The sequence below is a fragment of the Bufo gargarizans genome, chromosome 8 (assembly GCF_014858855.1).
Source record: "Bufo gargarizans isolate SCDJY-AF-19 chromosome 8, ASM1485885v1, whole genome shotgun sequence".
NCBI classification, from domain to species: Eukaryota; Metazoa; Chordata; class Amphibia; order Anura; family Bufonidae; genus Bufo; species Bufo gargarizans.
The window spans coordinates 69,983,582-69,998,980 of NC_058087.1; positions in this window are offsets into that span (position 1 = coordinate 69,983,582).

The following is a 15,399-nucleotide window of genomic DNA, read 5'->3' on the forward strand; positions in this document are numbered from 1 at the left end:
CCTCCCCCTGGTGCTTGATTGACGGGGCTGGACATCTCAGCTGACCCTGACAATCCTGCTATTGTGCTGCTGCTCCAAATAGTGGCTTAAGCGCAGAGGCTTTGTTTAGACTTCTGGATTCGCTCATCACTAATCCCTATGGAGTGAACCCCCTCTAGTGGCAGCTACAGCCAGATAATATTTTAGCATGTACTGTAACTAAGTGTGCTTTCAGATGAGCAATGTAAAACTTGTCTGCTGTCCGCTAAAAAATTGATGACTTTCCTTCCATGTTGAATCGATTCTGTCTCTGTTTCTTTAGTCTGTTTAGTCCATCCGTATGGCATCAACATGTCACATGTTTTTTTCAGATTCGTAAAAAAAAGGGACATCCTAAAACATTTAATGTGTAAATGGCTTAATGTAGCTTAATGTACCATAATGTGCCTAAACCTCAATCAATTGCCTTCAAACTTTGCACAACCTAAGTTCCCAGCTTCCCAAACCTATCCTGGTAGTTTCATGGATTTTGGTTCCCCACAAGGCAAATGAGTGACATTAAGCTTGTTTTTTGGGGAGCCTAATGTGGCTTGACGTACAAAAAACAACTCAGATGTATAGGCGCACAGGCTGACACTGGGTATTAGAGCAACAGCTGAATAGTGATAGGCATGAGATCGTCAGTAGGAGAAATGTAGTGTACGGGAGAGTAATACCCCGTCACTACAGAAGGGTCACTTGGGTACTGTCGTTCCCCCTGTATTTATGGGGAGGTTGGTATGAAACATCTTGTTAAATGTAATGCTATGTACTTCCTGTTACTGTGAAAGGTGCATGTGCAGGCCGGCTAGGGTGTTATTCCAGCTCTGAGTCACTAGAGGGAGCTAGGGAACCCTAGTTTATATAAGGCCCAGTCAGGAAGTAGTAGTAGGACAGACAGTGGGAGCAGAGGTCAGAGATGATCCTGTGTCTGAGTCAAGGCCAGGCTATGGGCCTGTGAGAGTAGCGCAGGCCTGAAGCCTGCCGACTAGGAGAGGGTAGTAAAGGCCCTGTAACCGGGTTCCGGATCCAAGGAAAAGGTTCCCCTCCTGAGTCATCATCCGTTTAGCTGAAACATCATAAGAAAGCAACCAGCCGGGACACAGAATACTACAGAGGCCAATCTGCTAAAGCGAGAGGTACTCAAGATAACAGAGGAGGTACTAGATAAGGACAGCTTCAAGGGCACGCCAGATATAGGGCATTAGACCTTGGAGAAAAAGTCACATGTTTCAGGACCAGTCAGGAATAGTGTGCAAGCCGCCTGTACTGCATCTCCTGTAATTAACACTCTGTAAAGAACATCGCTATAACCGGCCATTCTGTATTTCTAAGAACCAGCTGTATTCAAATAGAAACCAACTGTCTTCCATGGAACTGCGCTTCCAACTGCGTCCATGTGTAATTATCACTGACATTCAGTAAAGTTCCTGTTTTGGTTGGCTAACCCGTGGTTGCTTCATTCTTCTACATTACTATACACGGCGTGTCACCGTTTAATTGACACTGGCGTCACGAACTTTTAATCACCTGCCTGTTCCAGTATCTGACCAGAATTGAAGACGACAGTGGATCCCAGGTTAGTGGGTACATCTGCACTACAAAGCCCAGCCTACACTACTGACCCCCCTGGGACACTGCAGAAACACCAGACTTGCTCCTGAGGTCCATTTCAGTACCATGTACCTTCGGTAGACGTCCAGGTTCTCTGGTCCCCCTCCTCAATCACCATGTGAGGCCTCCTGTAGGCTTCAGTTCTAGTCAAACGTTTCTTACACTTGAGCATTTCCACCCTCAGACCAAACCTGCAGAGAGACTGAAATAAGACCTGGAAAAAGATGCTAACCGCACTACATTTATAACCAGCCCTGGTAGCAGGGTGCACATGGGAAGTCTTACAACAATAGAAAACACAAAAAATCCCCAGCACACCTGCCAGCTGGCCTGCAAAACAAATTACCCTGTCTAACAGTATACATTAAAAGCTGAGGTTTTAGTTGCACAAACCTTTGTCCAAAAATATGTAGAAGCCACACTGCCACCATCAAAGCACCTCTGTAAAGTGTGGTCCTAGCTCTATTTATATAAGTCTCCAAATGGGAGCATATTGATTCATTCAATAAATTAAATGCAGGTGTACCTGGAGGTAGCCTACTCCTTCTCACAAAGTGCAGGGACTCATTGGAGGCCCAGCAACCTCAGATGCACGCTGGGATCCCCAATGCGTCACCACATCCAAGATAGACTAAGACTTGAGCCGGAGCTATGGCTGATCCTGCGGTTAGCTTTTTGAATAATCCTTTACATTTCTAATAGCCGCTGCACAAAAGGTAGTAGGGGCTATGCGAACCTAACATCACTCAATAAGAGAACTTAGGTTGTGCAAATTTTGAAGGCAATTAATTGATATTTAGGAACATTATGGAACATTAAGCTCTTTTTACATTAAGCTGTTCACATTAAATGTTTTAGGATGGGAATAAAATAGTTTAATGTGAATAACCTTTGGTATGTTTTCTCAAATGACCCAAAATCTTCAGAATATGTTGGCATATAGAGAGTCTTGTAGTATAGGAAGTTTGGGGAAAATCGATTAACATCTATGTTGTTTTTTGTACATTAAGCCACATTAAAGAGGACCTTTCACTACAATAAAAAATCTAAACTAAGCATACAGACATGGAGAGCGGTGCCCAGGGATCTCCCTGCACTTACTATAATCCCTGGCGTCGCTCTGTTCTCCCGGTATAGGCTCTGGTATCTTCAGATTTTCGGCTCAACTGGGAGGCGTCTCCTTCTCCCAGGCTGGAGTGCTGGCCAATCGTAGCGCTCATAGCCTAAGAGAAAAGAAAACTCTCAGGCTATGAGCTGAGAGCTGCGATTGGCCAGCACTACAGCCTGGGAGAAGGAGACGCCGGCATGCTCCTCCCAGTTGAGCCGAAGATCTGAAGATACCGGAGCCTATACCGGAAGAACGGAGCGGCGCCCAGGGATAATAGTAAGTGCAGGGAGATCCCTGGGCGCCGCTCTCCATGTCTGTATGCTTAGTTTAGATTTTTTATTGTAACATTAGCACATTATCTTATACAATACACAGCCGTGCGTCACATAAACCACAAAAAGACAGAAGAAATGAAACCTTTAGCAGAAAGAGGATCTTAAACAGCAAAAACTAGCATTTATACAAATAGAACAGGAGGGGGGGAGGTTGTCAGCTGAATTCCCCCCCCCCCCCAGCGTGCCTGCAAGGAGCTGACACTTGTCTAACATTTTAATAACCTCTAATTGAACTCTGGTTCAGATAGGTATAGGATATACAAGATGGAGTTCTATCTCTCACAAGGATGTACCAAAAAACCTAAAGAATGTGAACCTAGCGTCTCTTAGCAACCATCCGTGAAAATTGGACCACACATGGATGGCGTTGTGGTACGGTGCATCATTTTTCATGGACATTCTCATTGATTCAAATCGGTGAGTCTAGACCAAGATATGGACCAAAGTAGTGCCTGCTGCGATTTTCTCTGCACAGACCAATGATGCATGAAGAAAATCAGACATGTGATATGGTTCATTGACTTTAATGGGTCAGTGTTCCGTGTGTCCAGTCTGTTCTACACTCGAACAGCACAGATGTGAAAATTGCTCATCTTCATAAGTCCCAAGGCTGTGTGAAGGGAACTAGGATTTGGAGCTCAGTGAAAAAAAAAAAGACTATGGGGGTCATTTATTATCCAGAAATACGCCTATGTTAGGTATATTTCTGGCGCAGATTGTGGCAGCAAAGGTTAGTTGTGCCACAATGTGCGACTTTTCCCCGCTCACGCCAGATCTAAAAAAGTGGCCGTGGCATGGGCGGGAAGGGAATTGGCCCACAGACCCATCTCATTTATCATTTTCTATGCCTATGTTTTAGGCGTAGAAAATTGTTTAAATGCTGGCTTACATTTAGAATTGGCGGCGGATCCTCCAAAGTTATATAGATGCTGGCGCCAGATATAGGGATTATTAAGACCGGCGTCTAAAGTGCTGGTCCTAAAAAAAATTACCCCCTATATATTTAAATGAAATAAAATTTTGTTTAATTTATAGGTACACTTCCATTCCCTAGATCAACAATAATTGTCAACTTCACCATCCTAAACAATGTAATAATAAAGTATTAAATAACAGTGACAAGTCAACCACTAAATCACTCTTTACTTCCACAGATATTAAAGGGTTTGTGCAGTACAAAGATATTGAAGACCTACCCTTTTGTGAATAGGTAATCAATATCTTGTAATAATATCAATAATATGCACTGCAGAACTGCACCTTTAATTCATAACCATCCTAGATATAAATACAGTATATCCTAGACCAGTATAGCCATTTATGAACACTATCACTAATTCCTTAACTACACAATGTGAAATTGTGTTATGTAATATCCAGAGGTGTACATAGAAAAGTAAGGGCCCTATAGCGAGGATCAAACGAGGCCCCCCCACACAGAACAGAAGGGTGTCCACCTAGATACCTTTCACTGACCCTTGGTCCTTTTTTCCAATGCCTTATTTGCTAAAAGTTGTCCTGACCAAGTTTTCACCCCTAGTAGAAGAGGGGATGATTCCAACTGGGCCCCCTCTTGCCCTGGGCCCCATAGCAGTTGCATGGTCTGTCGCTATGCTATTTACGCCCCTGGGGGCCATTTTGCTATCTATGACTTGGGTAACCTTGCTTTTTGTGACCCCCATCACACCTCAGGCGTACTAGTAGTCTGGAAAGTAGTCATTTTTTTGTTAAAATATAGGCTTTATTTTGCCATTGAATTTTTTCCCAACATCCGCCATCAAATCTGGTTTTGCTTGAAAATGAAATAAATATGGCAGAACCCAGCAGTGGCTAATGTGGATTTCAAGTGTGATGTAAAAAAAAAACATATTTTATTGTAATTAGAGATGAGCGAATTGAAGCTGACGAAGTGGACATCTTTTAGAATTTCAGGGAAAATTTGATTCACAACGAATCACAATTTTCCTAAAATGGCAGCTACACGTGTGAGAACTGAGGACATGGGGCAAGGAACTCTGGGAAGGCAGGATCACCCAGATTGACATGCCTGCATGCAGCCAATCAGCAGCCAGTCAGCCCTGTGATGTCACAGCCCTATAAATAGGTGAAATATCACCCATTGACCCAACAATTAAGGGGCATTGTTAATAAGCATTGGCATACGATATCCAAATCATATCCTCAGATTCAGGAGTTCCAGACACCCCCTATGTTATGCTTTAAAAGGGAAGACAACATCAAGTATTAAAATAGTCAGGTCTGACATTGGCAGCAATAAACGGGATCTTAAACAGAGTGTATTATCTTCTCCCAGACAGGGTACATTCCCCTGCCTCAATTGTGTAAATTGCTCAAGTGTGATTAGGGGGACTCACTTTTCACACCCGTATTCTGGAGAGAGAATCTCCATAAAAGATGTATTTACGTGCGACAGCAGATTTGTCGTATACATTTTTAAATGTCCATGTGGACTATTATATGTGGGGGAAACCTCTATGAGAATAAAGGATAGGTTGAGCAAACACGAATCCACCATTAGAAAAGGTAATTTATTGCTCCCTATACCGTATCACTTCCATGAGAAAAAGCATACTATAGCGCAATTGCGTTACCAGGTGATTGAGGTTGTTCCACTGCCTCGCCGTGGCGGTGATCGTAATAAATTACTTCTGCAAAAAGAGGCATATTGGATCCATCGTTTACAAACGATGGATCCAAAAGGCCTGAACCGCGAACACAACATTAGTAGTTTACTGTGATGTTCAAAATGATAAATTTATGTTGTTTTTCTTGCTGCGGAACTAATTATGGGACTTTTTTTATTTGAAATAATTGGAAACAAGTGAAAGCTATCCTACCTGAGTATTTCTGATCGGGGGAGGGGGGGGGGGGAGTTAGTGGTATGACGTCAGTTCCTTTGTATTTTTTGTTATTTTAGACATGTTTGAGGTTATGTGAATATAGTCTGATGAAAGCACGGATATGTGCTGAAACGCGTCACTAACTAATGAAATAAGAAGTGACTGAAAATAAATTCCTGCATTTCAAAATCAAGAGCGAGTGCCGGTCATTCCTTTACAGCCCTATAAATACGGCAGCCATTTTAGATTCTGCCATTTTCCAGCGTTCTGCGTGCAGGGACAGACGTGTGAAGGCACTAGGGACAGCAACTGGAAAATCATCATTGTGAAAAAAGAAACTGAAAAAAACGATTTATAAATGCAGGGAAAGGATAGGGAGGAATCATTTCACAGCATCTTAGTGCAGGGATAGACATCAGAAAACGCTAGGTATAGCGATAGCAAAGCGATTTACAAGTGCAGGGAAAGATTATTTGGGGATCCAAATAGCCATTATACAGCTCTGTCATTCCATCTATTTGTTCTTGTTCTTCTTGTTCTTCTTCAAGTGCTATATTGAAAAGCCTTTTAGTGGCTTATATCTGGGGAAAAAGAAAAATATATACGCACTTCATTACTGCAGTTTTTTCTGGTTAAAGCGTATAGGGGCATATTTAATTAAAAAATGAAAAATATATACTCACAACACTGTTGCTGTTCTTTCTGGTGAAAGCGTATAGGGGCGTATTTCTGTACTACAAGAAAAATATATACGCAGTTCACTGTTTAAGTTATTTCTATTGAAAGCATATAGGGTTGTATTTCAGTCCTACAAGAAAATATATACACAGTTCATACTTTACGTTTTTTCTGTTGAAAGAATATAGGGGCATATTTCACTTAAAAAATATAAAAATATACACACTGTACTGTTGCAGTTATTTCTGTTGAAAGTGTATAGGGGCATATTTCAGTCCTACAAGAAAAATATATATGCAGTTCACTCTTTAAGTTTTTTCTGGTGAAAGCGTATAGGGGCATATTTCAGTAACAAAAGAAAAATCTATACGCACTTCACTGCTTAATTTTTTCCTGGTAAAAGCGTATAGGGCCGTATTTCTGTAAGAAAAGAAAAATCTATATGCACTTCACTGCTTAATTTTTTCCTGGTAAAAGCATTTGGTGGCCTATTTCAGTAACCAAAAGAAAAATATATACGCACTTCACTGCTTAATCTTTTCCTGGTGAAAGCGTATAGGGTCATATTTCTGTAAAGAAAGAAAAATCTTTACGCACTTCACTGCTTAATTTTTTTCCAGGTGAAAGCTTATAGGGGCATATTTCTGTACTACTAGAAAAATATATTCTCAGTTCACTTTCAGTAAACAAAAGAAAAATCTATAAACACTTCACTGCTTATTTTTTTCCTGGTGAAAGTGTATAGGGTCATATTTCTGTAAAGAAATAAAAATCTTTACGCACATCACTTTATTTTTTCCTGGTGAAAGCGTATAGGTGCGTATTTCAGTAAACAAAAGAAAAATCTATACACACTTCACTTGTTAATTTTTTCCTGGTAAAAGCGTATAGGGTCATATTTCTGTAAAAAAATGAAAAATCTATACGCACTTCACTGCTTAATTTTTTCCTGGTGACAGCTTATAGGGTCGTATTTCTGTAAAAAAAGAAAAATCTATACGCACATCACTGCTTAATTTTTTTCCTTGTGAAAGCTTATAGGGGCGTATTTCTGTACTACAAGAAAAATATATTCTCAGTTCACTTCTGCAATTATTTTTTGGTGAACGCGTATAGTGGCCTATTAGTACAACAAGAAAAATATATTTGTCGCTTTTAGGGGTGTTTTAATTTGCGTTAAATTTATTTAATTCAGCTAAAAGTATGTCAGGCAGAGAAGTGCCAGGCCATGCACAGAGCAGTGGCAAAGACCTAAATGTTTCTGGCGCAGGCAGAGGTCGCAGCAGAGTAAGGGGTTGAGGCAGCAGGAGTCGCAGAGCTATCAGCCGGCAGAGCAGTGGATGGGAAGACAGCACAAAATCTTCTGGGGCCCTCTCTGTTGCAGGGAACACCAGCCAGATGTTGGTTGAGGTGCCATTGATGGTGGTAATGTTAAGGGTGCTTGTGGCTGGGCCCCTGGTTCGCGACGCCAGCATAGCTAGGTGCAAATTTTGAGAGTAGTGGTTGTAAGAATGAGGATTCAGTAATTGTAAACCAGTTGAACATTTACTGAAGCGTTTTGAATGGCATAAGCAATGAGTTCACTGGTAATCCTATTATCTGGTAGTGGCAAATGTATTCGAGGAGTTGTCCTTTTAGGAGTAGACTCTTGGCAGGCAAGGATCCTGGTAGAAATCCTATGTTTCCGTCACAGCACACTGGCACTAAAGATGCTAATAATTGTTTATCTAGGAGTTTTCCTTTAAGGATGTCCCCTTCACGGCAGGCAAACACATATGCTTCATTCTCTGTCAGGAAACTCATCTAGAAACAGATTTTATGTGTTCTCACTACCACCCGGAAGGTTAAGTTAGTGATAATGACAATTTGGCCTAAATTGTCTGGTTGTGTTCAGGCACTCTGAAAGCTACTCCTGATCACTTGTGCTAATGAGGTCCATAAGCCTTAGTTAGCTGTTACCCTAACTAGTTTCCTTGCATCTTGGTGTATAGACTCACTGTCTGGTGCTGGTCTTCTGTAGATATCTTCTCTAGGCTTGATCAGGGTACAGAGGAAAGGAACACAGCTACATGGTTACTTTAGCCGGTATCTCTCCTCCATGGACTTGCTTCTTCTCCTCTCACCAACTAGGGCCGAATGGATGTAATGACACTGCCAGACAGAAAATAGGAAATACCATACATTGAGGTTCAATATACACATATTCAGATGTTTGAAGTATCCCCTTTTCACACATATGTAGGACACTGCACTCATACTCCTGCCAACTCCAGACTCTGTCATTGTGCCACTTGGTGGCCTTCTCCTGATGCTGCTGCTGCTGCCGCCACCGCCAGACTCAATCATTGTGCCACTCAGTGGTCTCCTCATGCTGCTTCCACCTCACCACTATGTCGTTGGTCCACTCTGTGGACTTCTCATGCTGTTCCCACCATCCCCACTTCGTGACTGGGCCACTATTTTGCCTTTCAGCCTGGCTGACATCATCCTTTATTTGACCTTTCTTCTGATCTGTCAGAAGGAAGGAAAAATAAGAAGCACAACAGATCCTGTCTGTGTAGCAGCTGTAAGGCCTGTATGGTCCAATCAGAATTGGCTTATGATTTGGTAGCCAAAAGCAGGAGTGGCTACAAAACACAGAAGACATGCAAATATTATTTTCACGTGTCATCTCTGTTTAGACCCACTCCAGTTTTTTGGGGCATTAGCAATACTGATGGATTATTGAACAAATGTTGACAAGTGAAGGCGGATGCTCCACAGACAGGATCAGTTTTTTGTGGGTTATTGTTCTGACGGATCAGAGGAAGGGAAAATGAATCAGTGATGTCAACACAAACTTACTGCTGACACCCTCTCCACTGTCTGGGAGCTCTACTTGTAAAAGCGTTTAATAGAACAGGTTCTGTAGACATCTATGTGGAATCAGCTGGCAACAGTGTAAAAGTAGTGAGCTTCTTCTTGGTGCTAACATCGACCTGTAAGGCTGAGTTCATACTTGAGTTATTTGGTCAGTTTTGGCCCCGTCACTGCACAAATAATTAAAGTGTGCGTTGATTCTAAGAGCGACGCCTGTCATCTGCATGTCATACTGACTCACAGTATTATTTCACTACCACAATAGACTCCCTATGCGTGTTACTGCAAAGCACAGTGTTCTACACCACTATAAAGGCTCTCTGCAGCCAGGAAATAGCTGTAATTTGCCGCAAATTTATTCGGATCAAACCAAATTTTTCACAAAAAATTCGGCAAACCGGCAAATCAAATTTTTTAATTCGCTCATCTCTAATTGTAATGTTTGGTTCATATCGACTTTTTGTCATCTGTTTAACGTATTTGTTAGAAAAAAAAAGAATATGAAAGCATAGCGCACCACATTTTTTTATCCAGCAGAGTCCAGTAAAGTAAAATGATGCCGCTGTAATGCATCAGTTTGAGGCATCTGTTAATGTATACTTGTGGTAGGGGCTGAGGTGTACGTCAGCTTGGAGTGGGGGGGGCCTACCACCCTCCGAGATCTGTATGGCTGAACTGTGCCCGGAGCCAGAGCAGGGTAGGCCTGAATATGTGGGCAAGAAGATTACCAATGCGTTATGAATGAAAAATGTTTATTGAATGAACGGGACAACTTACAAAGCTAATGAACCAAAAGCCCTGGCAATCTCAACCTGCGGGTTGGGTATATACCTGGCAAAGCATGAAGATCGCCAGCGCCCCATCTTGCGGATGACGTGCGCGGGAACCCGGTGTTTAGAGGCCGCGGAGGTGGCTCCTATGCAGAAAGAATGCCCTGAAATCGTATCTGGGTTGTGCCCTAGCCCTGCCGCTAATGCACGAACGTGGGACATAAACTGGGATACGGTGAGAGGCCTGCCCTGGAGGGGAAGTAGCGGATCCTCTGGTGCGAGAGGAAGGAGAAACTTGGCCAGGGCCCCCAGGACCTTGACGGGGCACCAGGAGTTTGATGTGGGAAAGAACCTAATCTCGACTGGAGGACCTGATTGACTAGTCTTTGAAGAAGGGAGAAATAAGGAAAACTGGTCACCTTGACGAATGAGATGGCGTTTAAGGAGGGTGGAGCGTGTCAAGGCGCTGGAAGTAAATTCCCCTGGTCTTAGGAAACCATAAAACCCGAGATATATTGCAGCCTTGATGACAAGGCTTGCTGGGTGCCCAAAGAGGGAACCGTCTAGGGCTAGCGACAGACTTCGAAATAACTCCCCAGAAACTGGCCGTCTCCGCGCCACTGGGCTTGGACTGTTTTTTTGTATGCCCCTAAGGGTTGCCTTCACCGCCTGGTTGGCTAAGATTGATTGGCAAGAAGGATCAGCGAGCAGTCTGTAGTGCTGGACCCCCGCTAGATACCCCTTGATGGAGTTGTGAGTGAGGTGCAGGTGGAGATGGCAGTGGGCGATGAATGCCATGACAAAGGTGACATTGTCCTGGCCTTTCTGCGGGTGGCTGAGCCTGAAGCGCCGGAACGCCTTGTTACCAGTGAGATAGTTCCTGGCGGTGCTTTTAGCTAAAGATCCTTGGACCAACTTCTTCGCGGATGCCACCAGCTGTCCTAGTCCATGGTCAGGAGGTTGAGGGGGGGAACGGGCGTGCCCACCGGATCTGCGTCTGGCATTGCCTGGAAGAAGATGGTGTAGTTAAAACGGGACAAGGCGTCCGCCGCCACATTCTCAGCCCCCGCGATGTGGGAAGGGAATATATGAAAGTTGTGCCGTAGGGAAAGCCAGACCAACCTGCGGAGGGGGGACATGATTCTTGGTGATTTGGCCCTGCCTTTGGAGAGAACCTCTACCAGGATTAGGCTGTCCGTAATGAAAGCTACGGGTTTGTTGGCCCAAAGGGGGCCCCAGACCTGGGCGGCCGCCACCAGCGGGTATAGTTCCAGGAGAGGGGAAGATTTGAGGGACTCGCCATCGAGGGAGAACTCCGCCGGCCAATTGCCAACCAGCCAGTGGGGGTGAAAAATGGCCGCAAACCCGCGAGAGGCGTCGGCGTCGGACTGGATCCTCGGGGAAAAGGCATCCAAAGAGGGCACGAAAAGGGAAATGCCATTCCAGGAAGTAAGGAAGGAGTGCCACATGAGGAGATCCGCCACTGCCTGGTTGTCAAGATGGACGACGGAATCCTGGTCCTGTGCCAAGGGGAGAAGAGAGAGGAGCCTAGACACGAAGGATCTCCCCTGGGGCATGATCCATGAGGCGAAATTAAGGGAACCCAGGAGAGACTGCAACTCCAGTTTGGTGAGAACCCGGGAGGAAGCCGCGGTGGAGACTGCAGACCTGATCCTAGATAATTTTGCCTCCGGCAGACTTGCTTCCATGGAGACGGAATCTAACACGATGCCCAGGAAGGTGACCCTTGTGCTAGGGCCCTCGGTCTTGGATGTGGCGACTTGAACCTGGAGACTGGAAAACAGCTGGAGGAGGACGTCCAGCCCGGAGGCTTCACCCCGGGGGTCTTGGACGATTAAGTAATCGTCAAGGTAGTGAATGACCCTATCCAGACCCCCGTGGTGACCCAAGATCCAGTGCAGGGCGCCCGCGAACTGGTCGAATAACCAAGGACTGCTCTTGGAGCCAAAGGTGAGTCTATTGGCAAAGTAATACTTATGATCCCACTTGATGCCATAGAATCCCCAGAGATGAGGTGCAATGGGAAGCAGCTTAAAGGCGTCCGCTATATCTGCTTTGGCAAGTAGGGCCCCTCTTCCTAACTGCAAGATGAATTTGATGGCTTCCCCTATGGTGGAATAGGACATGGTGAACTCTTCTGACGGAATCAGGGAATTCAAGCTGGGTGTGGAGGACATGTGGGGCGCAGACAGGTCGTAAATTAACCTTTTTTTATTTCAAGATTGCTTAGAGACTAACCCATTTGGGCTAATCCTCCAGGTATCAAAAGGGATTGAATCGAATGGGCCCAGCAGGAACCCTTTTTGGACCTCCGTCAACAAAAGACTATCGACTGCCCCCGGATCGTGCATGGCCGACTGCAGGTTTTTCCCCTCCCAGGACTCAAGAGGGAGGGCAATCAACCCAGTGTGAAAACCCCTCCTGAATCCTGAAAGGAGAAACTGGACCAAATGCTGATTGGGGTGTTCCTGCAAGAGGACAGCCAACAATTCAATGTTGATGTCGGCTAGTCATGGCTTTGAGGATTTTTTTGGACAGGCAGAACGGGGGTGAGTCCTGAAGCACAGGGGGCAAACGTGTAGAGCACTGCAGCTAACAAAACCGCACCCTCCTGCATTAAAATTGTTACATACTTGGCTCTGCCCAAGAAACACAATGGGCCTGCCCAACTTGTCCACGGACGGCTGGCTTCTTAGGCCAGAAGGACCCGGGAGGGCCCGGTCCAGACCCGGAGTGGCCAGCAAGGGACACCAGTCGGCCGTGTGCGAGATGGACTGGCATGTCGTGCAGGTGGGAGCTCTTAGCCCGGTGAAGTGTCGGAAAAAGAGCTCCATGTCTAATATAGCCTAGTTGGTAACAAACTGAAACTGGACTTGGCGGAAAACGAATGATGATAATCGTAAAAGTTGGAGCCGCCATATTTGTATCCCAGGTCCGTCAGCCGGTACAAATAAGTGTCCAGTTCCTCCCGCCTGAGCGGGTGGGCTGAGCAGACCACATCGCGGTAAAGGCTAAATGCCAGAACAAACTTTGGAATAGAAAGCTTTCTATTCAAGCGGGCATCTTTGGCCCTGAGTAGTACTGCAACCTCCCCACAATTGATTACTCTGTTTTCGGCCACATCTTGGGAAGCTATCAGGATGGACACCAAGTTGACATCCTTTCCAGCTAAAATGTCCTTCTTGATAGCCTCGGGAACAAAGTGGGCTGGGGCCACAACAGGACCAGCGCTGAGCGTACCCAATACTGGCTCCTGGGAGGACGAGGGAACGATCGCCGTGATTGCGGACGGGGGATCCTCTGGGCCACGTGACTCCAGCTCTGTGACTCTGGATTGGACGTCCGCCAAAGAACCGACGAGGCCGCTGATGGTGGCTTGCAGCTGATTCAGCGACAGCTGGATAGATGAGAGGGAGGACTGCGAACTGCCGCTCCCTTGCTCTGTCCTCAGAAGGCGATAGAGCTCCGCCTTCCGGGCCGGGGAATACCCTTCTTATTCAACTCGGCGATGAGTTTAGGGACAGTCCAACGCCTGAGTGATGGGCTACCAGCGTGCCCTGAAACTGATGAACCGGGGCCCGAGAGGGAGTCCTCAATATCAGATGGTTGGGACATCTTGCACCTGTTAAAGAAAAGTCAAAAAACAACAGATGGGGAAAAAAATAAAAAATTTTTTTTTTTAAATAAAACAAAGGACCGGCATGAAATGAGGAGAGAGGCGTGAAGGAAACGTGATCCTACCCGAATCGCGCAGAACTGGACCTTGCTACAGGAGGGTAGTGGAGAGAGTACGGGGAAAAAATTACCTGCGGACATAAGCAAGATAGGCACGAATAAACACTGCTTTCAGGAGAGCCGACGAGAGAAGGAAGAAGAAAAAGGAGGACCACGGCGGGGAGCGAAGATGGGAGAGGACAATGAACAAGAGAGGGGAACCAAGGCCGAAGATACGGAGTGCTGGGAAAAGGCCTAGGGGTGCCAAGGGCGGGGCGGGTGAACAGGCGAGAAGAGGAACTGAACGCCTCTGGTGCCTGCTTGAAGGACCTGGGTGAGTCGTGTGAAAATTCTAGGATGGGAGCGTGCCGTGACCGAAGGGGGACCCACGCGACGCAGGAAAAAGAAAGGCGAGAAAAAGGACCTGGCAACCCGGGTGGAGGAAGACTGGAACGGATGCCTGGGCAAAGCAGGAAGGAAAATGACCCTGGCAGCAGGGGTCGACTGAAGAGGCATCACTGGGTGGACCTGACGTGCTCAGGAGGGCCTATAAGAAATGTGAATGGCTGGATCCAAGACGACAGGGACAGAGCGAGCCTGGGCGATCCAGGACGACAGAGACAGAGCGGGCCTGGGCGATCCAGGACGGCAGAGACAGAGCGGGCCTGGGCGATCCAGGACGACAGAGACAGAGCGGGCCTGGGCGATCCAGGACGACAGAGACAGAGCGGGCCTGGGCGATCCAGGACGACAAAGACAGAGCGGGCCTGGGCGATCCAGGACGACAGAGACAGAGCGGGCCTGGGCGATCCAGGACGACAGAGACAGAGCGGGCCTGGGCGATCCAGGACGACAGAGACAGAGCGGGCCTGGGCGATCCAGGACGACAGAGACAGAGCGGGCCTGGGGCGATCCAGGACGACAGAGACAGAGCGGGCCTGGGCGATCCAGGACGACAGAGACAGAGCGGGCCTGGGCGGTCCAGGACGACAGAGACAGAGCGGGCCTGGGCGAACCAGGACGACAGAGACAGAGCGGGCCTGGGCGATCCAGGACGACAGAGACAGAGCGGGCCTGGGCGATCCAGGACGACAGAGACAGAGTGGGCCTGGGCGATCCAGGACGACAGAGACGGTGAACCATGAAGACAGCGAGAAGATGAGCCTGAGTGAACCAGGAAGACTGTAATGACACAAGCCTGGGCGATCCAGCAAGAAGGAGACAAGCGAGCCTGGGCGGTCCAGGTAGACTACCTATGGCGTGTGAGAGCAAAACAACACTGTAGAAATAGTAAAATAACATATGTAAGATACCTGAGGAACCCAGAAACTTGATGAGCAGCTACCTGGCTGAACGGGAAGTCTGGACAAGCTTAAACCGCGGTCCTGTTCCTATTGGGGAAAAACTTATCAGCACCCAGA